This window comes from Pogona vitticeps, chromosome 3, assembly GCF_051106095.1.
Source record: "Pogona vitticeps strain Pit_001003342236 chromosome 3, PviZW2.1, whole genome shotgun sequence".
In the NCBI taxonomy this organism is placed as follows: domain Eukaryota; kingdom Metazoa; phylum Chordata; class Lepidosauria; order Squamata; family Agamidae; genus Pogona; species Pogona vitticeps.
In genome coordinates, this window is record NC_135785.1 from 104475651 (window position 1) to 104500838 (window position 25188).

General features: G+C 40.7%; 1 long non-coding RNA gene across 1 annotated transcript; it reads left to right on the forward strand.

Annotated features, from left to right (window-relative positions):
- Positions 1-3533: 3533 nt before the first annotated feature.
- Positions 3534-25188, forward strand: LOC144588342 (uncharacterized). Its single transcript, XR_013543855.1, has 2 exons — positions 3534-8609; positions 13918-25188. It is a non-coding gene; the product is annotated as an uncharacterized LOC144588342 (long non-coding RNA).

Here is a 25188-nt window from a genome sequence, read left to right on the forward strand (position 1 = left end):
TCACGGTCTGGATATGATAGCATCACATCAGCTAGTATAGATATATTAATTGGGCTGGGGCCCTTTTGAAGCAGGAGATGAACCTGGTGTCTGTCGCTTGGGGCTGCCCCTCTCCCTGTTACCACCTGAGCCTGGATGTCCTCTGAAGCAATTAGCTGACCCATGGGGCACTCCACAAATGGTGTATTGGTGCCTGAATCTGCACTGCTTTCGGGCACAGGACCCTTTGGCATTGAATTCCCAGCAGACCAGGTGGGGTTGAAACACGTGGCTCACCAAAGCACAGGGAACATTATTAGTGTTGAACCTTTGAATCAAATGACTACTATCAAAACGATACCCCAGGGCAGGACAAGAAGGGGTCATCAACTGCAGCCATAAGCCATGATGATGCACGTCCCAGTGCATCTCAGGGTGTATTGCCACTCTCACGTCGAACTCCTGATTGTAGAGCAACCATGCATGTCCCTAGAAGTCTATGTAAGCCCTGTATATTATGTCAATGTACTGGATCAAAGCAAAAGCCCTTGAAGGGTATGCCTTGACTATTATCCTGGTGTAAATCAAAAATCTTGGGAGACAGTTAGCCGAACATTTCAGCACCAAACTCAACCATCTGAATTGGGCCCTACAGGTGAATGGCCATTCTAAGAATGAAATCACAAGAGCCATCAAACCAAAAAAACAAACAAACAAACAAAAAACCAACAACACCAAACTAAAAAGGAAAAACAGCCACCCATAAATAAAATATTTCTGCCGTACATCAATGACATGGACTGCATGGGGAAACTTTTGAAAAAACACAACCTACAAACAGTATTCAGGCCCACCACAAAAATACAACAAATGTTACAGTCAGCAAAGGACAGAAGAGACCCCCTCACCACTGCAAGAGTATACCAGGTAACTTGCAGTTGTGGCTAGGTATATATTTTTAATATTGTAATTATTTTTATTATTATTTTCATTATTTTAAATTGAATGAAATTAAGGAGGAGGGAGGGTCACAAGAAAGCTCCTTGACAAGGATAAAAAACACCAAACTGCAGGTTGTGCCACTGCGTGACCTGATCTTCGTGCAGCAGCCACGTGCAGGGAAAACGAAAGTGCTCAGATGGAGCTGTTCGCCTTTCCCTACTCGGCCGATCGAAGAAAGAGGCCAGGCAGGAGAGCCTTAAAGGCTCCGTCCCTCCTCCCCTCAGAGAAAGCAGCGTCACCACCTGCGATCCTGATCTCCGAGCGGGTAAGCAAACCGTCCTCACCGTGGCAGCCATGTGCCTGGTGGAGCGATCATTGTTGTTCACAAACCTGAAAATGATTGGAAACCTTAACTTAAAGAATCCTTGAGGCCTTTTCTTTTCTTTTCAAAATATATGAGGAGACCCTTCAGCAGTCACCTCTCACATAGGTATTGGACTTGCTGTATCACCCTGATCAATTTAAGAATGGATTCTGATAGCATCTTGAGCTTTCCATTTTATTTGTAACTGAGAACAAGAATATTGTTTCTGCTGAAAAAGACACAAAGAGTGTTGTAGCCACTGTTCTTGTTGCCTGGAAGATTCTGGGAAAGGTTCTCCACCAGAGTAACTTTTCAAACTCTAGCTGAGGTGATTAGAATTTCCAACAGTAAGGCCATGAGGCATAGGCAGCTTGTCACCAGGACTCAAGGGGTGCCCCCTGAATTTGAGGTGATGCCTTTTTTTGCTTGGTCCATGCCCCACCCCTGCCAACTGTAAATGAAATGCAGAAAATGTAGACAATGAGGTGTTGTCAACAGTAGCTTTTTACAAAACAGCTGTCAGTTGCAACACAGACAGTGGCGTATTGGTATGCTAATTAAAACGTGTGGCGGCATAGTCATTTAAAATGAAAAATAATGAAGTTACATTTTAAAACGTACTAACCCCTTTTTGTGGTTTGAAGCAAAAGTGGAAAGAATTGAACTTCTGGATGCATTATAATTCAGATGAATTTGTGTTGCAATCTGCGTTTGTTTAGAAAAGGTCACTTGAAGAACTCCTTTTGTGACTAGAACTTATTTATTTTATTTATTTGTTTTACTTATACCCGGCCTATCTGGACTACTCGTCCACTCTAGGCGGCTTACAATATAGGATAAAACAATAAGCTCAAGAATGTGCATAGTCGTTCAATAACAATTGTAATAACTGTTGGCTAATTTGCACAAGGGTCAGCAATGTTGGCTCTATCTCTGCACACAAGTCTTGCATGAACTGAGACTCAAGCAACAAACTCCTGAATTACCCCTTTCCCACAAGATGAATAACAATATATCAAGAGATCTTCCCCTGGAGCACTTTCAGCTTTTCAAGGTCAAACCAGACATTAACAGGAATGCATATCCACAACAGTCAAACTCTCTCCCTGGTCCCCATGGGATTTCTTTAGAGGTACATGTCCAAGTAATCAGATTTGCAAATTAATTCTGCATTGCTTCCAAATGACCAGTCACAAAACAAACCATAGCAAATGCAGGAAAATTATGTGCTGTGAAGATTATAGCACACAATAGTGGCTGACATTACCTTGATGTTGAACCTGTTTATGGCATGCAAGTTGGAAAAAAAGGGGAGGAAAATTATGTGCTATGACAAACAGATTTTTTATGACTTAAGGGAGCACCTATTCTATTTTGATTTTCAGACTGGGAAGAAGCAAAAAAAAAACTAGTTACGTATGGGGTAGTCAGTGACTAGTTAGGATCAGGGACAATGCTGAGAGTAAGCCTCTCAGTTCAGACCAGTGGAGTGTGGTGGCTCTGATACCAGTGGGGCAGTGAATCCACTCAAGGTTTTACTCTAAACTCAATAGGAGCAATGCAGAATCCTGAGCCCTAGCCCACCCCCATTATTTCAGAACCTTGGACAGCTCATTTGAAGTTTACACTGTAACCCAGAATGAATGTCCTACTCCTCTGACATCAGAACCATCAACCCCTGTTGCTCTGAACTGTGAAAAGCTTTTGATATTAACCCAGGGATTACATACAGTCCCAGGCTGCTATGTTGCCCACCCCACTGTAGATTATTACTCCAGTGAAAACAGCCAATAACATTTCCATTAAATTTCCCACCCAACACATCAACTTAAGAAACGCAAAGCACATCCACTGCATGCAAAGAAACTGGGTGTGACAGACAGTTCTAGAGTCATCGTTCTGTTTTGCTAGAGCCAATTATGGCGCTGTGGGCTAAACCGCAGAAGCCTGTGCTGCAGGGTCAGAAGACCAAGCAGTCGTAAGATCGAATCCACGCGACGGAGTGAGCGCCCGTTGCTTGTCCCAGCTCCCGCCAACCTAGCGGTTCGAAAGCATGCAAATGCGAGTAGATAAATAGGTACCATCTCGGTGGGAAGGTAAACAGCGTTCCGTGTCTAAATCACACTGGCCATGTGACCCCGGAAGATTGTCTTCGGACAAACGCTGGCTCTATGGCTTGAAGAGCGGGATGAGCGCCGCCCCCTAGAGTCGGACACGACTGGACAAAAATTGTCAAGGGGAACCTTTACCTTTAATTACAACATACAGAATGCTGTGAAGGAGGGCTGGAGTGTAGACACTGGGTTGGGAATTCATTTTGTATGTGGTTTGCTTCAGAGAAAAATGTTAGAAAGAGATGGATTGTTGTCACAGTGAGAGAATGTTTGAGGGAGTCTTGCATGTGGTGTGGAGGTGAAGGGAGCTGTGAAAAAGCTCAGGACTAGAAATGGGGGTCTTCGTATATAAATACAAATGTCCCCACACAGCTGGACTTAATGAGAGTCTGCCCCTGGGGCTGGACTGTCCACTCACACATCTGGTGGTGGCGGTGGCAGCAGCCTCGCTCATCCTTCCAATCACTCCCGCAGCGCCACTCTCTTCCTGCTTGGCTAACCACTCTAGGCAAGGGAGGGAGGATGAGTCTCCCTGCACAGCTGCTGAGTGGGAATACGAATACCCCCATCTCTCCTCAGGACCAGTTGAAGCAGATACAAATGCAACAGTCACTCAAAGTGCTATTGACATCTAACTCAGTATAGTTTAATATCTTGTTCCAGCCATGTAAATAAAGTTTTCTATTGTTATGTTAATTCCTGCTTACATTTGTTTGGTTTGGGGTGTGTGGATTCCTGTCATGCTGCTACTGGATCCTGGGAAATACACACAACCATATTTCCTCTAGTCATATCCATGTATTTCATGAGCAGTCTTGTGGTAGTTCTCAAGCAAAAAATAGATAAAAACATAGGAGCCCTCTGAAATCAATGGTGGCTATCAGAGTGAGTGAAGAGCTCACCTATGCTGCCCCGATGGGATTAAACCCTACTTTGTGCCATTGTATTTTTATTCCTGGAAGTGAATGGAAAGTCCGATGCTGCAAAGAAAAATGCTGCATAGGAACCTGGAATGTAAGATCTATGAACCTTGGTAAGCTGGATGTGGTCAAACAGGAGATGGCAAGAATAAACATTGACATCCTGGGCATCAGTGAATTAAAATGGAAGGGAATGGGCAAATTCAATTCAGATGATTATCATATCTACTATTGTGGGCAAGAATCCTGTAGAAGAAATGTAGTAGGCCTCATAGTCAATAAAAGAGTGGGAAAAGCTGAACTGGGATACAATCTCAAAAATGATAGAATGATTGCAATACGAATCCAAGGCAGACCTTTCAACATCACAGTAATCCAAGTTTATGTACCAACCACTGATGCTGAAAAAGCTGAAATTGACCAATTCTATGAAGACTTACAACAGCTTCTGACACCAAAGAAAGATGTTCTTCTCATTACAGGGGACTGGAAAAGTCCCTTATAGTAGGGAGTCAAGAGATAAAAGGAACAACAGGAAAGCTTGGCCTTGGAGTTCAAAACAGAGCAGGGCAAAGGCTAATAGAGTTTTGTCAAGAGAACAAGCTGGTCATGACAAACACTCTTTTCCAACAAGACATGAGGCGACTCTACACACGGACATCACCAGATGGGCAATACCAAAATCAGATTATGTTCTCTGCAGCCAAAGATGGAGAAGCTCTATACAGTCTGCAAAAACAAAACCTGGAGCCGATTGTGGCTCCGATCATCAGCTTCTCATAGCAAAATTCAAGTGTAAACTGAAGAGAGTAGGAAAAACCACTGGGCTAGTTGTGACTGGTCTAAGGACTGTAAATAAATTATTCTAAAAAAAATTCATTGGGCTAGTCAGGTATAATCTAACCCAAATCCCTTATGAATACACAGTGGAAGTGAATAACAGATTTAAGGAACTAGATTTAGTGGACAGAGTGCCTGAAGAGCTGTGGCTGGAGCTCGTAATATTATACAGGAGGCAGCAACAAAAACCATCCCAAAGAAAAGAAAATGCAAGAAAGCAAAGTGGCTGTCCAACAAGGCCTTACAAATAGCAGAGAAGAGAAGGGAAACAAAATGCAAGGGAGATTGGGAAAATTATAGAAAATTGAATAGCAAAGAGAGACAAGAGGGCCTTCTTAAATGAACAGTGCAAAGAAAAAGAGGAAAATAATAGAAAGGGAAAAACCAAAGATCTGTTCAAGAAAATTGGAGATGTTAAAGGAACATTTTGTGCAAAGATGGACATAATAAAGGGCAAAAATGGTAGAGACCTAAAGAAGTAGAAGATATCACGAAGAGGTGGCAAGAATACACAGATGAATTATACTAGAAAGATATAGGTGTCCTGGACAACCCAGATAGTGTGGTTGCTGACCTAGAGCCAGACATCCTGGAGAGTGAAGTCAAGTGGGCCTTAGAAAGCCTGGCTAACAACAAGGCAAGTGGAGGTGATGGCATTCCAGTTGAACTATTTAAAATCTTAAAAGATGACGCTGTTAAGGTGCTACATTCAATATGCCAGCAAATTCGGAAAACTCAACAGTGGCCAGAGGACTGGAAAAGATCAGTCTACATCCCAATGCCAAAGAATGCTCCAACTACTGTACAATTGCACTATTTCACACACTAGCAAGGTTATGCTCAAAATCCTCCAAGGTAGGCTTCAGCAGTATGTGGACCGAGAACTCCCAGAAGTACAAGCTGGATTCCGAAGGGGCAGAGGAACTAGAGACCAAATTGCTAGCATGCGCTGGATTATGGAGAAAGCCAGAGAGTTCCAGAAAAACATCTACTTCTGCTTCACTGACTACGCAAAAGCATTTGACTGTGGGGACCACAGCAAACTATGGCAAGTTCTTAATGAAATGGGAGTGTGTGATCACCTTATCTATCTCCTGAGAAATCTCTATGTGGGACAGGAAGCAACAGTTAGAACTGGATATGGAACAACTGATTGGTTCAAAATTGGGAAAGCAGTACAACAAGGTTGTATATTGTCTCCCTGCTTATTTAACTTATATGCAGAATACATCATGTGAAAGGCTGGACTGGAGAAATCCCAAGCCGGAATTAAGATTGCCAGAGAAATATCAACAGCCTCCGATATGCAGATGATACCACTCTGATGGGAGAAAGTGAGGAGGAATTAAAGAACCTCTTAATGAGGGTGAAAGAGGAGAGCACAAAAAATGGTCTGAAGCGCAACATCAAAAAAAAAACAAACAAACCCTAAGATCATGGCCACTGGTCCCATCACCTCCTGGCAAATAGAAGGGGAAGATGTGGAGGTAGTGACAGATTTTACTTTCTTGGGCTCCATGATCACTGCAGATGATGACAGCAGCCACAGAATTAAAAGACACCTGCTTCTTGGGAGGAAAGTGATTAAAAACTTAGACAACATCTTAAAAAGCAGAGACATCACCTTGCCAACAAAATTATGCATAGTCAAAGCTATGGTTTTTCCAGTAGTGTTGTATGGAAGTGAGAGATGGTCCATAAAGAAGTCTAACCACCAAAGAATTGATGCTTTTGAATTGTGGTGCTGGAGGAGACTCTTGAGAGTCCTCTGGACTGCAAGGATATAAAACCTATCTGTTCTGAAGGAAATCAACCCTGAGTGCTCACTGGAAGGACAGATCCTGAAACTGTGGCTTCAGTACTTTGGCCGTCTCATGAGAAGAGAAGACTCCCTGGAAAAGACCCTGATGTTGGGAAAGTGTGAAGGCAAGAGGAGAAGGGTTTGACAGAGGATGAGATGGTTGGACAGTGTCATCGAAGCTACCAACATGAATTTGACCAAGCTCTGGGAGGCAGTGGAAGACAGGAGGGCCTGGCATGCTCTGGTCCATGGGGTCACGAAGAGTCAGACATGACTTAACGACTAAACAACAACAACAAATTTTTATTCCAGATCTGTATTCCAAATGCTATGCAACTTTGCCATCCACATTGCACCGGCTGTTCTCATTCCCAGCATATGCACATCAATTGTTTTTAAAAGAAGAAGCTATCAGTTCACTGTTTGGGATCCATGCTTGGGGCACAGCAATCATATTTTATAGAGAACACTTATTGTCTCAGATAGGTGTCTAACCATTCTGCCTTGAATGATGACTCTCCTAATTACAGAGAGATTGCTGGAATGGCAAGTGTGGTAATGAAACTTTGCAGATGTAGAGCCTAATTTTCTATACGTCTGCTTGGATGTTGCTCCTTATGAATTGAATTGAAGTTCTTCCTGAGAAAACGTGCTTGAATTGCAGGCAAATTACAACCCTTCTCCTAAAAGGTGATTTTTTCACACTTGAGAACATTCAATCTGCTATTTTTCATATAATTACTGGGGTGTAGATCCCATTGAAATCAGTGAGACTTTCTTTTTTTGTATGAGGAGTACAATACCCAAGTAATACCTAATTTACTCTGTGTGACTTAGGACCTCTTCCAGGACCTTTTCCAAACTGACATCCCAGAAGATGGCCTCTAATTTCCATCATCTCAGATCATTGCCCATGCTGCCTTGGATGATGGAAATTAGAGGCCAATGTTGGAAAAGATTGTCCTAGATTGTCCCATATCCTCCAATGCCTTAAGATGATCCATGGAAGCCCATCTCTAATTGCCACCCTTGTGTGAAGTCCAGGGAGAAGCCATGAGAGAGAGGGCTGTTTGTCAGTGCCCACCTTCATTTCTACTAAGTTTTCTTGAAACAGCCTGTTGACTTTTATCCTTCCAAGTCAAATTCAGAATTGCACTAACATAATTGTATTATAATCTCTGTTGATGATGATTTTTTCTAAGATGTTTCCATCTTTTGTTTTATCATCTTTATGTGATTAATTGACTTTTATAAGTGCTTGTTTTATCCTTGTCCCCCAGATTTGATTTTTTTAAGTTGCCTTATTTTTATTATTTGGATCCACACTTTTTAAATATTTGAGACTGTGTGCTGCTTAGACATTTTAAGGTAGTGTTGCCCCACTTGACGATGATCCCGCTTCACGATGAAATTGCTTAACAATGAGTTTTTTGCGATCGCTATAGCAATTGCAAAATGATGTTTCTATGGGTCTTTTTCCTTAACGATGACTAGTTCCCTGCTTCAGGAACCGTTTTTTCACTGCACGATGATTAGAAACAGCTGATTGTCAGGTTTCAAAATGGCTCCCCGCTGTTTTCCAAACCTATTTCCGGAAGACAGCGATCGAAAATGGCTTCCCCTATGGAGGATCATCGCAAAACGAGCAGGTATTTCCCATTGGAACTCATTAACCATTTTTAATACATTCAGATGGGTTTTTTACGTTTGCATGACGACGATTTCACTTTACAGTGATTTTGTTGGAACGGATTATCGTTGACATGTGGGGCACCACTGTATTATGACAAAAAGTAAAAACCCAACAATAAATATATTTATATATGCATTTTTATCCACCTTTCTTCCGAGTGGCTCTGAACAATACAAGCATTTCCTTTTTTTCATATATTGTTACCAAAGTAAGTCTGTGAGGCTTGAGATATGGTGACTGATTTAAGGTTGCTTATTAACTTCATGAGTAAATGACCATTCATACTGGTGCACCTCCCCTTATGTCAACACACTGTCTTGTATGCAATTCTCTTTTTCCTTTTGAAGTAATGCAGCCTTATATGGTATAGCGTACTACCATGGTTTTAGTAAATAATGAACAGCCTTAAGAAGGACTACTCAGAGAAAATGAGTTGTGTTTTTGACTACAAGTCCCACAATCCTGCAGCCAGCACAAAAGCGTTTCTTGTGATTATGGAAATTGTAGGAGGTGCTCTCCTTAATAGCTACTTTCCTGAGCTCTGGCCCAATTTCAAATACCAGCAGAGAAAGTGGGTGATGCACGCTTACAGCGAGAGCACTAGAAGACTGGTCCTGAATACGTTCAAAAATAAATTTGCAGAGAAAAGCAGGACATCCCAAAAGGAAAGGTATCCATCCGCTTCTTTGTACATCTTGAATTCTAACCCTACAGCCCATTTTGCACTCTGGGAACTCAAACTTTGTGTTTGGCATTTCAGTAAGATTTGCCTTTTAATTGTCAGAGGTGATGGGGGAAAAGTTGACACCGCAGGTAGTAGCTAGCAATTCAGATTAAGAGGCCTCATTTAAAGAAATTGCTCCATGGATGAATGCATACCTTGCAGGGAGAGAAAAATAAATTCAAGGACCATTGAGTTGGCATATGTTTGACCTGAAATAGAAGCTCTCTGGGAGCCACTACAGGAGCTGGCACTCTGAAGTCTACTTTGGAAAGACTTCAGGGTAAAATTGTTTTCTTTTGCCAAGGATAATGTTGGCCTTAAAAACACATTATACCCATTGTTTAATTAGTGTGAAAATGGGATTGTTGGGTTGTTCTTGCTTTAATTGCTCATAGGAGAGTGGGAGCTGGGAGGGTTCTCAGCAGAAAGTCTACTGTTCAGCAAATGTATTAGAGATATCGCTGCAACATACAGTAGGGCTAACAAACCTCTTCTTATCCTTTGTTCTAATAGAAACTGTGTATTAGCAGCTACGCTCAAATGGTGTCATGAACAGAGATGAAACATGTTCCTTTTCAGACCACAACTCCCAGAATACCCTGGGCAGCAGGGGGAACTCAAAGTGACACTGGCCATTATTTTATTAGATATTTATGCGTGCACAAGAGGAATGCCAGACATTGCTGCAGTCAATTATGAGATGCTGGCCATATGTCTGTAGATTGCCTAATCGTGTGGCCAGTTGCATTCTTGGCAGGACCAGCACCTTGTCAATTAGGTGCAATTACTCTTAGCCACGTCTCTGACCCCTCCTTTACCACATGTAAATATTCAGTAAGATTCTGGCCTTTGACTATTTCACTGAAAACCACGTCTGGAAGAGATTTCAAATCAGGCAGTCTAACAGCATGGCCTGAAAGCTGTGTGAGGAGAACAAGGATGGAATAGTGGGATCGTATGGGAGCCTTCTTGCATCCCTCACCATATTCACAAATGGGAATTTTTTTCACTGTCAATTCACATGAAGTCTAAATACTCCAAAAGCCACATCATCTACAGGTTTGGAAGACTGCAAAGAGTTTGGTCTTAGAAGCATCTTCTCTGATTCCTCTGGTAGCCACATTTTCTTGTTTCATATGGGCAGTATCAGTGTGTTCAATATGATCGCTAGGGAATATTCTAGAAAATTACCAGTAGGAGTTATTTCAAACTGAACTCTGAAATCCACACCCATTTTGATGTCCTTTCCAAATTGTTAGTTTAGATACCAGAGTTGGTTCCTTCAGTATGAGAGGTCTTATTCCACATCCCTCATTCACTCCTAGGAAAATACATTTCTTAGTTCTCTAGTTATCTGTTAAAATAGGAATTTGAGAAGCAATGTTGTTCTTTTTCTTAGTAGAGTCTGACATGCAAAATCACATTTTGCCCTGACCATTTTATTGCTGCATTTATGGTTCTTATGCTGCCTATAAAATCCAAACATAATAAATAAAGTGCTTGAGATCCAAATGAACTGGGTTTTTTTTTAAAAAAAAAACCCTAATGAATACAAATGCCTCTAATCTTCTACGAAAAGTTGAAATAAAGTTGTAAAATCTACTTTGGGAGGGTTTGTGATGTTTGCTTCCTTTTAGGGCATTTAATACAAGGCAGAAAAGACTTTCACCGTGGGTTTCAATTCCCTTCCATCCAGTCATTCAATGTCTGCTGAAAGGCACTACAGTGGACCCTCTACTTAAGGAGTTAATCCGTATTGGAATGGTGGCTGCAAGTCGAAAAGTCTGTAAGTCGAATCTCCATTGACCTACAATGCACTGAAAACCGATTAATCCCATAACCAGTGGTTTTTATTCTATTTTTATTCCATTTTGGTTTTTTTCTGGTCTGTAAGTCGATTCTCTGGCTGCAAGTCGAATCTAAATTTTGCAGCTAGAGAAGTCTGTAAGTCGAGGGTCCACTGTACACCAGAGTCAAGTGCAGATTGCAACACCCCCCAAAAAAAATTGGTTCAAAAATTGCTTCAAAAGCTTGAGATCAACTTTCTCACAATAATGTGTTTCCAAAAACATTTCCTACTAGAGAGAGGAGCTCTGAGAAGACTCAAGAAGGTTTGTTTTTTTGCCTGAGGTAGAACAGCAAATGGTTCCTTACCTGCAAGTAAAGGACACAATGCCAAAAGACAGCCAGGAAATGTTGGCAAAAGAGGCCAAACCTGTTCCTGACAGCTGAAATACAATAATCATAAACTACATAACTAAGAATTTATTTCCCTTTCATGGCATGGCTGGGGTAGCTGCCTCATTCATGAATAATAGGCCTTACCCTGTATTACCGTTAAGCTGGATCCCACCTTTTATATAAAGACCAACTCACTTTAAAACCACATGAATTAACAGTGCTAATGGGACTATCATTTGACCATGTTTTGAAAGCATTAGACTGGAGTTCTAATAGTGCATCTGACAGCTTCTCTTCATCATTAGTTGCTGATACAGTCTTGAGACTGAAATATTTGCCATGTGTTCTACGTACTTTCCTAATAAATATCCATCTAGGAGGAGGCAGAACTGTTCCTTCCACTGTGAGGTGGTAGTTGAGTAGAGAGGAGAAAGAAATACATGTACATACACTTCAGAGGTATTTCAGTTCCAAGAAAGCCCAGCTACCATGGCTAATGATAAGGCAATCTGGAAGCTCAGGTTCAAAATTCCTGAAGGCCAATGGTTCCCGCCCCTTACCTAACAGATGACATTGAAATAAAAGGAAGTAGGTGACCTCCACAAGCAGCAATGAACAGCCTATTGAAAATAACAGAATAGACTGCAATTTTCATTTGGACATATCCAAAACTATCACAAGCCTGAGGTCTTCTTAAGGACCATGTATCTCACTATGCAAAGCTTCTGCTTTCATTGTCTTCCTAGTAGACCCACAAAGTATTTAACAACTTCATATTTTTCTATGCAAAACTTCATTTGCTCAACACGGTTTTCAAAGATCTGCAGATGGATGGATGAGTGATGGATAGCATGCATCATGCTTCAGCAGAAATCGTTTTGTGCATGTTTAATTCACTCCTCTGTTGGCTCCACTTCTCCTTGCATTGCACTGAGCACTTCTCCAGCTGGTTTGTCAATTCAGAGGGAATAACTGTCCATATGTATTTGGAGTTGTAGCCAAAGCCCTTAATAAAAGTATAAAGATTTAATGGAAAACCTAGAATCCAACCTTTCAATATCTAGAAGAAAATCAGATCAGATCAGGAAAACCGGTAGGCTGCCTCATAGTGAATTTCGGCTTTAATATGTGACAGCATTATTGTTCCTTCTTCCTCCATTTTTAGCTTTGAACAGAGAATTGTGATAATGCCTTCAGGCCAGTTACATTTGGCTGTGTATGTACATTGGTAAACCAGTTCCAAGTGATTGCCATCACTCTCAATGGGTGTTGCAGGTGGTTGCTCTGCTTATATATCTTTTATCCATTCATAGCCACCCTGAGAAGGGAGATTGTTTTTCTTGGTGAGCAACCAAATTTGCAAAAAAGCTTCCCTTCCTTTTCTTTGGCTTGGCACTCATTCTTGCATCTTTATTTCCATCCCCACTCCAAAGAGTAACAGGATGGAGTTTCCTTTGAGAAGCATTAAGCACCTGTCAGGCTTTACTTCCTCCTAAACATCCCCACAATTTCTTCAGACAACAGGTTGGACAAGGATATCTGCCTAAACCATCTAAGTTTCAGAAAAAAATAAATGTATTTCCAGATCAGTTTCTCTCTTCCTATAGCTAGTTTACATCTGGGTACAGGAAATCTAGCTGAGGACAAAACACTAACTAAACAACATTGTGAAAGTTCTGAGATGATATACCACAACCCCTTTGTGGCTCAAAGATAGTGGCAAATCAATGTGATAATGTTAACAGGTCTTGGGGAATCTGGTTTCTTTTGTCTGAAGAATGTGCTCTGAAATGCTGCCTAAAGACAGTAAGTTAGTTTTAATTAAAGGAGTGTTGACAGCTCTCTCAGGGCTGAAGGAACATACAGTAAGTATCGCCAAATGAAATATTAATTGCCAAAGTTAAAGAATGAGGTCAATTCTGGCTCCCACTCCATCGGAAAACCCTCAGGGCTCTGTGGAAGATGTTGATAAAATGGACTTCACGTTTTTAAGGATTAATATGACATCTGCTGCAGTAACCCAGGCAAAATTCAGCTATAAAGATGTTATTGGAAAGGACAAATTTCACATCTTTTGAGGTGCAAATGCTGCTAATTAGTCTACCACCCCATAAAGGTGGCACTAATCTTGAAGAAAGAGGCTGGAGGTTCCATGACAATAAACTGAGCATTAACTGACTGTGAAGTTCAGTAAACCCAGAAAATGAAAAGCAGTACAAATAATATGATTTTTGGTTGTGTTGCTGGACCAAGCGAAAAGAAGTGATATATGTTTTAAATCTAGTTTTTGCTTTCAATTGTATTCCATCTACCTAACCATGAATTTTGAACGTCTCTCTTGATTTACTGCCCCCTTCAGAGTTAAAGAGTAACTTCGGAGACTCAAGACTGCTAAAGAACCCAACACTCAGCTGGCTGAAATATTACATAGTGTTTTAGTAAATGAGCCTGCCAGGAGCCCCACAGAAGGTTTGAGTGTCGAGTACAAGTATGTTGCTCTGGTGACTTGAGATATGGATGTTTGTTTGTTTGTCTGTCTGTTTGTTTGGTTTCTATTTCTATACCAATGCATTAGTGTTGCTATTCTCTTAATATACAATAAAATCATATACTGAAATACTATGATACATACAAAAAAGAGAGAATAAAATACAGTAAATCCTGTTACTAGCTAAAACTACCTTTCAATAAAAACAAACATATTAAAACTGATTTGAACATCTCAGGATACAATACAGCTGAGCAATCAATCAAAGTTGATTAAAGGCAATTTTGGCCAAGGCAGATATTTGCATCTTTATAGAGAGAGATGGGTCCAATAGTACCCCCAGGGTGAAAACCTGATCCTTCAGGGAGAGTGTAACTCCATTGAAGTTAGGTAAATAATCAGTCTGATGATCCTCCTAACAATAGAATCTCCATCTTATCTAGATTCAGTTCCATTTTGTTGGCCCTCATGCAGCCCATTATCAATGCCAGGACGCACTCAATGACATTCATCACCTGCAGATGAAGAGAAAGAGAGACAGAGCTATGTGTCATCCACATATCGATGACAACAAACTCCAAAATTCAGTATGACTTCTTCCACTGGCTTCACATAGATATTAAAAATTATTGGAGAGATTATTGACCTCTATGGGACTCTGTAATGGAGGTCCCAAAGGGTGGACAACATATCCCCAAGCTATACCATCTGGGATCAGCTCTCAAAGAATGACTGGAGCCACCAATTAATAGAGCCCCCAAGTCCCAAACTCAATAGCCATCCCAGAAAGATACTATAGTCAATGGTATCAATGGCTGCAGAAAGATCTATGAGGTTTAGCAGGGTTACCCTCTCCCTATCTGCCTCCTTCAGGAGATCATCTTGCAGAGTAATCAATTCGTCCCATGGCATGATCTGAACCCGGATTGAAATGAATCTAGGTTACCATTTCCTCCAAAAATGCCTGCAGCTGTCAGCCATGACCATCTCAATCAAATTGCTCAGGAATGGAATATTGGAACAGGTCTATAGTTGTTAAAAATCATCCATTGCTAAGTTGTATTCCTTTGGAATGGGCTTCACAATTGTTTCCTTTAAATAGGAAGGTAAATTACCCTCTCATGAGGACACATGAATGATGTGAACAGGACATTTCATGGTAATTTCCTTTTCTGATTTTAAGAACCATGAAGGTCAAGGATTTAGATATGAGGTGGTGGCTTAACAGCATGCAAGTGCCTTGTCCCCATCCTCAGGCCCTACTAGCTGGAACTGATTCAATTTAACCTGACTGGAAAGTACATTTGACATCTCCATCAGATCTAGTCAAGGTCCTGATGGATGCTTTTGATATTAGATCTAAAGTGGGCTGCCAGTCGGTTGCAAGTCTCAACATTTGGATGGAGATTTGTTTTTCCAGAAGAGATGAAGTGATGAACTATATGGAAGATTTCCACCTGAATTAGCTGGATGTTGTGGTTTCTTTGGTGGCCTTGAGTTTATTCTGATATCTTCTGGATGCCTGTCTGACATCTGACAACTTGAATTCTGGGGAAGTTTTCTTTCATCTGCTCTCTGGCCTTCTACATAATTGCTTCATCACTCTTAACTCCTCTGTAAACCACAGAGAAGGCTGGGCTCTGCATTGAAGAGGGTGTTTGGGGGCAACTGTATCTACAGATTGGTCACTTCTGAGTACCAGTGGGTGACCAGAGCATCAACTGGAGCATCAACCATATAATCTGGAAAACCCAGTAGGGCATTTTGGAAACCAGTCTGGTCCCTCCTTCTTGTGGAGTAGTTCAGTTTGAGTCCAAATCTCAGCAGGTGATCTGACTATGAGAAGTGGTAGAACTCAAGGTCCACCACTTTCAGATCATGTTTGATCTGGTGTCCTAACATGGACACCAGATCAAGGGGATGACCTGAAACATATGTGGACTCTGTGGCATGTTGGGCAGGCCCATGGCCTCCATGAATTCCAGAACTGCTCCAGTTAACTGTGTTTCTGTATGTATGTTAAAATCCCCTACGAGACTGAGGGACCTCAACATAGCAGTGGAGATGTATTCTGTCAGGTCTGGTAGAGAGTGTGTTGAGTCACAGGGATACCAGTACACCAAAACTAGTTCCCTGTGTCCCAGTGGTTCAGCATTAAGCTCGTCGGCCCTGGAGGGCAGCCCATCTAGGAGAGGGAGGGGTCTGACTTCAAGCCTACACTGCCTTGTGGCTATATCCACTGATGGAAAAGGCTTCAGGAGTTAGCAAAATCCGGAGCTGGAGTCACGGAGGCAGTTCGTGTCACTCTGTCAACTCCTGCGACGTAGCTGAAACCAGTTGTATTGGCTCTTGCCTTTTCATTGGACTATTTCAGTGATGCGGAGAGGGGGGATTTGCTGCTTGGGTAACAGCCTATCCTCCATATTATTTTACCCAGGCTTCGTGCCCTGGAGAGGACATTCCAGCTTTGCGTACAGCATCAAAACACTAGACGCTGTTCCAAGTCCTCCCTACAGAGCACATTACCATAGTCTCTCGAGACTGAAGGATGCCTATGTTAGACCTGGGCACTATAAGACATTGCTTGTACAGAAATATGTAGAAACATTTGTTATATCCTGCTATTGGATCCTGTCTCTGACATCTCAGATTTAGAGATGGATGTCCATGAGTGCATGCTTAAACTTATAATGTATGAATAAGAAAAAAAAAGTGAGCTTAGATACGTGTATCAAACATGTATTCACACTGGATTGCCTGCATTTGCCAGGTAAGAATACTTGATTACAGATATACGTTCACTGTCATATGTGAAAGGGCCCTGAATTCCTCCTGTTTGTACCTGATTCCTGGCCTTTTTCATTATATTATCTGTTAACAAATTAGGGATGTGAATACTGTAAATTCTTGAGAAGTCACTAGTCTTCACTGTTTGTTTTGTTTCCCATTAAATTCCATAGGAATTTTTCCTCAGTATTTCCTAAGAATTTTTCTTACCCATAAATCTTGTGCAGGCACTGAGTCTCCTCAGTTTTCCCAAGATACAACACAACAGAGCACAATAAAAATGCAGCATACAGCATTTGATTTCTGGTTGCATCCCAGACCAAGGTTGAGGAATGGATATGTTTTGAAATCTGAACCAGCACAGGATAATGAGAAGCAGTGGGCTAAGTTAGGTTCAGGCCCAGGTTTAAATCCTGATATGAGGGAAAGAAAGAGATAGTACACATAGCTTGTGACTAGAAGAGGAACATCCTTAACGTGTGAAAGCAGCTGAGTGCCACAGCACGAGTTTCTCTCAGCTCTGGGAGTATATACATTAGCTTGCTCTGTTTAGTATGAGTCTTCAGGACTTAAGCATGGGATTCCTTTGCAATCTGAAAACAAGAATCAGACCACTAAAATCTCAAAAAAGGGCTAGCTTTCAAGTCTTGCAGTATTCTTCATGAGGCTGGGCATTGCAGACCTGGAACAAAAGGGTGAGAAGCAGAAACAACCAGAACCATCCAGGTCAGGTCCTGTAGTTTGAAGTGAAGTTCCAAAATGGAGAAAATGTGGTAATTTGTAAAATCAGTTGAGGTATCAGGTTTCGCCCCAGGGGATGGAGATTACTTGTTTTTACCTCTCTCTAAAGACAAAAGGGTTTGTCTTTGGAGACTTCAGTTTGAAGTCTGATTTCACAAACCTAGAAAAACTGTCTCAGGGTCAACTACGTACCTTGAAAAATAATATGGCAATTGCTCTGGGATTGGGAAGATCAGATTCATTTTATTTAGACGTTGTCTAGAGGGGCGGGTAAAAATCGAATAAATAAATAAAATAAATATATTTTCTGTCGATTATACAATGTGAATCAGACTGAACTCCTTACTCCCTGTACTTTTTTTCTCTGCCACTCTACATTTTTTGTGACAAATGCAAATATGTTCACATATTGGATACAAATTGAAACAGGTGGGCTGTAAATCACCTCAAAGTGAGTAAGTTGTGATTTGTGAGACAGATAATTTGGATGGTATTTGCACACCCCTAATTCCAGACAAAAGTAACCAGATTTCCATGCATTTTGTCATGATTAATTGCCGTTTTACTAATGGACTTCCCTATCATCATGCTCTTCTGCTGTTTTATTTGTGCCGCTTTTACTCATGCTGTTTTCCTGATATTTTACAGTATTTTGATGTATGTTTTATGCCCTTTTTACTATATTGGTCCAAATCCTATTAGTTATGCCACAAGCATAACACAAATGCCATAACATTTGATAGCATTAAATTAAGAAGTCAGCATAGATATTATCTGTTGCATACCCAAGTTGTATGGCTCAACATACAACAGATGACCTCTATGCTGACTTTTGAATTTTCAGCAATTCACCACCAGTAATTATGCATTTTGTTACACCAGTGTAAAATGACAATAGGATTGCTATTGTTTAATTTAATTGGGAGCCATCATGAGAACTGGGCTAAAAGTAGAAAATAATCCAAATTAGTAACCCCAAAATAACATCCTTGATTTTATTTTACTTTTTTTAAGAGACTGTGGTCTTCATTATCATGTTCTATAGTTCCATATCTTCACACATGTCTATGAGCTTATACATTTTTTTCTGAGTATAAAGAAGTGGAAATGGAATTAGAACATCTAAGAATGGCCACTAGCTGGGTGCCTGTCATTTTGAAAAACAAAAGCACTTGACTAGATGATAGCTGATAAATCAAAGCTCAGTCCAGATAAGATAGAGGTTGTGGTGGTAGGAAGTGTTTAACCCAATGCCTTGCATGCATTTATCATCTATGGAATCAAGATAACAGCTTTGAGGATAAAATCAGTGTGAAAATAATGTTCACAAGAACCAGGAACGATTCTTCAAAAATTGATTGACTTCCATATGAATCTTTGCTTACTTTGCTGAACAATTTTATCTCAAAAGAACAAACCTGAGCACAATACAATGTCTCCTTGGGTTGGGAAATTTTATCAGTTCTTCTTTCACCTTCATTCAAAAAATTTAAACCTCAGATTCTTTCTGTCTCAAGCACAAAGAAATTCACAAAGGTTGGCAAATTCATCAAAAGTGAATTACAAGGGAAATCTTTCTCAATTGCATTGGCTGAATTGCATATGTATCACATTTTCTAATGTTGAGAGGACTGCGTGCACCTGCCTGTCGTGATGGGCTTCTCCAGAAAGAGATGGCAAGCCTAGTCCACTGTCACAAGTGTGACTGAATGCATAGTGATGAAAGCTGAGACATGTACAAGTTGAAAACTCAAAAGAATAAAGTCTGCATAGATGAATCTATCAGTTTAGACTTCTCCTGCCTTTAAATTTCCTTCACCCCAATTTTTTTCAATCCAAAATATGAAAAAAGTGCAAATTCTCATCAATTCTTATTTTTAAAAATGAACTGACATGAAATTGTCAGCCATCCCTCATGTCTCCTAGGACTTCCTAGGCAGCTGGGTGGGTGGAGGAGGAAGCACAATGAGCAAGAAGAATAGAATCGCAGAGCAGATGCACTAGAAGGTCAGCATGGAGATCAGAGGAGAGCTTAGAAAAGCTGCTAATATTTGTTTGTACTACAACTCCCAAAATCCCTGAGCCAACATAACCACCTCAATCCGAGACTAGGACGAGTGACACCAGAAGAGAGTAAGTAGAGGACTAGGGAAGGAGAGAGGGAATCTGGCTGACTGAGAGTGGTAAGAAAACTGGAAGAAAGAGGAAGAACAGACAGGCTAGAAGGAAGAAGAACAAAGCAGGGTACCAAAGAAGGCCCAGTCAGAAGCAACAGATGGAACGCATGGAGAATGATGTTGAGTAGGACCTAGGACACCAACCTTGGCCTTTTTTTTTCTTATAACACTTCATTAATGCCTATGAGCTGCAGAAACTCATGACATGATGGGTGCTAGCATACAGAACAGGCAGCTTCCATTTAAGAATCTGGACACTTCATTAGATGTTGTCCATCATTTGATCAGTAGAAATCCCATCTGCTCTACACCAGTGTGTCTTGAAGAGCTCCACACCACACAGGCAATCGGTAAGTGAAGCATTGTGAATCAATATATTCCTAATTCTGGCAAAACAATGGCTTTTGGATCTCTGCATGGTGCAGAGAGACACACAATAGCCTGGCCAGAAAAAAAAAGATGGCAATCCAGATGATGACTGAGAGAGACAACAGTGCTGTTTTGCCTTCTTGTAAAGATATATACAATTATACAAATGATCAGGGAAATGTCCTTTCTGGCACATGTGTTATAATGGACAGACTGGCATCTACAGGGCCCCTGAAAGAGAAAGGGAGACAGATTTTTTTAAAAAGCTAATAAACATGGAGTGGGTATTGTTTTGCCTCCTTGTTTTCAAAATTGGCAATATCAATCCAAATGTTTTGGATTACAAAGTACTGCAAAACTTTGAGTAAATGTTTCTCTTCCTAAAATGTTTGTGCATATTTCCTAGTCTTGAGAAGTGGGTTTCTCTCGAGGAGCCATCTGCCAGCTTGAATGTTGCCAGTTCTGCTGGCACTGCTTGCTTATGTTGATTTATTGTGATTGCTTCCTTCTATTAAATTACATTTTTTTTTCTTGGTTGCACAGTATTACAGTTGGGAGCCCATGGCCTTTTGGCAGCAATTTCTTATTTGCCCTGGGCTCCTGTGTCCCAATATACTTGTCTTCTCTAGAACCCACTCTGGAACTCCTAAAGGAAATAAAGATTTGTGAATAGGATTGTGTGGTGTTTTTCTTCTTCTTTTTAAATGTTGCTTTGGTGCATGGCTGGAATCCAGTCACTCCCCTGAGCAAATACGTAGACTAAAGTATCAAGTAAAACACAAAATATTCAAAAGTTATTTTCAAGGTTTGAACAAAGTAAAAACAATGCTAAGCTGGTTGTCTGTGAAACATTCAATTTCTTTGACACCTGTATTTATTTGAACCTTTCCCTCTACTCTCCCAACTTTCCTTAACTCCCCTCCCCTCCACCTTCTAAGAAACAAACACAATGCCCTCTGTTCTCAAATGGCCACCCGCTCTTTACAGAAATCCTAGCATGTCTCTTACCACAACATCACCACAGTTCTACAGTCCCTATAATACAGATGCCAGAAACTGGCAACACTGTATAGCCCCATCCATTGTGTGATGTAAGCCGACATCACACTGTCTATGTGATGGAGGCTTGCCAGTCATTTATATATATAGCCTTAGGGGCCTGATCCGGTGAAGTGATAAACAGCTAAATGTGAGTAGATGTCCCTGGTTTCTGCAGTTTGGATGGGATGGCCTATGTCATGGCTACTGGGATGGTAGTGTCACAGACAGGCAGCAAATGCTTTGTTATTTAGTTTGTTGTTATTAGGGATGTGCAAATACCATCTGCTTCAAATAGATCCATATTATTTGTCTTACAAATCACAGCCAATTTGCTTTGAGGTGATTTGTGGCCCATCCAATGCAATTGGTATTTGAATCTAAATATTTTTAAGTATTAGCACATACCGGTATTTGTATTTGTCTGAATAGTTTAAAAGATCCCAATGAAAACAGGGAAAATAAAGGGCTCTAACATTGGATAGAGAGATGAAACTCAGTGCCATCATCTGCAACTTGACCTCTATTCAGCATGAAAAGCTTTCATCAGTTAGTTCCTTCCTTCCTCCCTCCCTCCCTCCCTCCCTCCCTCCCTCCCTCCCTTCCTTCCTTCCTTCCTTCCTTCCTTCCTTCCTTCCTTCCTTCCTTCCTTCCTTCCACATTGACAGTTAAGAGGTTTACCCAGATTTATTCCATTTACTTAACAAAAATGTTTGTGGGAAAGAAAAGGAATGCCTCTGGTTAGTAGCTTCACTGCCTTAGGTGGTACAATAACTGAATTTTGCCTTGTGCGCCATGTTTGCCACCTGCCCTGTCTGGCGTACTGAAAAAAGAGAAAAAGTCAAAATGCTGGAAAAAGAAAACCTAGCAATCACAAGGATGTAAATATCAATCTCTCTCTATTCTCTGTAACATACTTTCATTGCAAAATGGCTGTTGAGTACAGGGACTGGGAATTTCCTTTCAGCGACGCTGTGATGGGGGTTTAGAGGAAAGTTTGGGCTTTTTATGGCCTTTTGACCTGTCAGATTCCTTCTGCTTTGGGCTTCCTGTTTCTTCTATTACAGAAATGGACAAATCCCTCAGTTCATTTTGGGTTCTGAATAATTTCCAAACCCAAAGCAGATCCCTAGTTATTATTATACATTTTTACTGCCTAGGACTCGGTGCTTATTGGATTTCCTGCTTTATTTGCTAAAATAAACTGACTAACTTTAGTACTGTGTGCTTTGTCTTGACTTGACTGACCAACGGCTTCTTCATTTTAGGCAACAAAATCTCTTGGCCTGGCCATTGAGAGATGAGCGAGTAGAATTCATTTCATTAGCCTGGCTGACAGTCATCTGTCATAAAGAACGACAATGCAATTTTAGAATATAGCATATCAGCCATCTTACTTTCATTTTACCTCACCATCCCTTTTATGATGTTTACCAGATTTTAACCCTGTAGACAGGGACTTGTTTTTAAATCTTTATACAACATTTATAAATCTTCATCTTGTCAAAAATGAACATGAGTACCAATAATGCTTGAGATTTTGGCAGGGGTTGCTGTTTTTCATACTAGCTCCATGTTTTGTTTTGTTTTGTTTTGTCTTTGGTCATGTTCATTCCACCTTTGGCTGCCTTTACTTATTTTATTATTTATTTCTTGCATTTGTACCCTGCCCTTCTTCCAATTAACATGACTCCTCATCCCCACTTAAAGCACAGAACAACCCTATGGGGTTACAAGGCTGAGATAGGGTGTCTAACCCAAGATCACCTCTAGGTTTCATGGCTGTACCTAGATATCCTGGGCTCTTGTCTAAACTCTGATCAGTACAACTTAGTCTACTTATTCTTGTATTCTGAATAGAGTGCACCCTGTACTGTCTTCCTGTTTTTGGGCCAGATATTCTCATCAGCCCCATTTAATAATAATTGCATGTGGTCAAATCAATTCTGACTTATGGCAACCCAGAAATGGTTTACCATTCCCTTCTTCTGGGGATATCCTGAGACTGTGCAGCTTGGCCAAGGCCAAACAGGCTGGCTCTTCTGGGATGCAAAGCGGGGAATCAAACTCCCAATATCTAAATGACTGAGCTAGCCAGCCAACTGACCTCCATTAGATGCAGGATTCTTTGCCCTTTGAGATACAATGGGTGTCATGTTGTTAAATGCCTGGCATATTTCTCTCCAAGTGCCAGCCCATTTTTCAGATGGGAAGCATTTGTTGCATTACAATTTGGACTCAGAGCACTAGGTGGGTATAATTAAAAATGAAATGGTGGTCTGTGTTGTGAAATTCAGGCTGCAAGCTCATCAATTCTGTCTTTTTGCACGCAAGCATGCTTGGAGGTGGTTGGCATTCCCACAGCTTGCAGAGACTCATTAGCTTGAAAGCATATTAAAAATGTTCCACTGTTAACTCTTAAATAATGAAAGGGCATTCTCATTGATGAAGTCACCTGTTGTAGATTTTAATCATTTTCTCCAAGTCCCATTTTGCCAATACATGCTCCAGGAAAACACTATTTGGACAAAATTTCTCACCATGGGAAAAAATTGTCTTCTTTTCAAAGGAACCCAAGGCATTAAAAAAATTGAAAGCAGCATATGTCCTGCCATATATTTTACTGAATGCTAAGCACTAGAAGCAGGCATAAAGTCAATTTGGGATAGTTTTCAGACATCTATTTAACTTCTGCCTTGCAAGCACTTCTGAGGGTTACTGGCAGAGATGAAGGGAATGTTCTAGAAAGAACATCATGATATGTCCATCCACCCCTCCCTATATTAAGCACTTGTAGAACAAGTCACCCTATGCAACTGAAACACCAAAAATTGGGAAATGCAAAGCGTAGCTAAAGTAATTCCAAATAGGGAACATTTCTAGTAGAAGTGAAATGCTGTTCCCTTGCTATTTTCCTTTTCCTCCATCTAGTGACTTGTGATTAATTTTTCAACTCCAATTCACCCACCACAAAATCCACCTGTTTTGAATGCTTAAAGTTTGTGGTATCAACATAGACTGAGGCTGTAATTCTCACTTTATGTAAAACCATCATGTTGTAATATGAACTGTCACTAGACGGGCAACCCCACCCCCAACGGGCTTTTGTCCAATACTCCTTCATTCATTGAGACATAGGAATTGCTGGCACACCAGTGAAAGTGTAGTAACTGGATCTCATTTTCCTTTCAAAGAATCTGTCTTACAACACAACTTACAACATTATACTAAAACAACACAATTTCCCCCTCTGCAGATGTAGTTGTATTGTAACACCCATCATTCATCAGGAATGAACTTTTCATATTTTCATTTAATGTGTACTCATTCTCTTTCTTTCCTAGTTTTCAACACATATTTAATTTTTTTAATTCTAAGTAACCTTTATTGGCATAGAGAAGTTAAAAGCATACAGATAGAAAAGTTAATAAAAATAATAATAAATAGACATAAGCATAATAGTTACACAGCTAGAAATGTAAGAAATGTAACAAAGAACATGACAAGAGGTGCTTAGGACAGTCTGGTTAATTTTTAGAAACCTGGGAGGAGAGAACCTTTGCAAGGAACTCGGCTACTAAAGTCGTTGATTCTTGTGAGAAGTCATGGAGAAGGAAACCTGTCAGAAGCTGGGGAGGGCCAGAGAAGCCTAAGATAATTGGGCCTAAGATATAAGCTCGGAGATCTTTAAACTCAGGACAGTAACAGAGGATGTGTGTAACTGAGTCGGGCTGTAATCCACAGAGGTTGCAGATTCTTTGTTCAAAGGGTACTCGAGCATATCGTCCCTTAAGAACCTCAGAAGGGAAAACATTCAGCCGGGCTAACATAAAGGTCCTCCTGATTAGAGGGTTCACCAGGGACAGGAAATAAAAATGTCCAGAACCAAAGGTGGGGAAGATACTGAAGTGTATTGGAGAACATGTCTGATTCACATTGGAAACTAACTGGAGATACTCAGACTCCCATAGTTTCTCCTTGATAAGAGAGAGTGCCTGTTTGAAGTTACTGTTGAGAAGGGAGTTTAAAG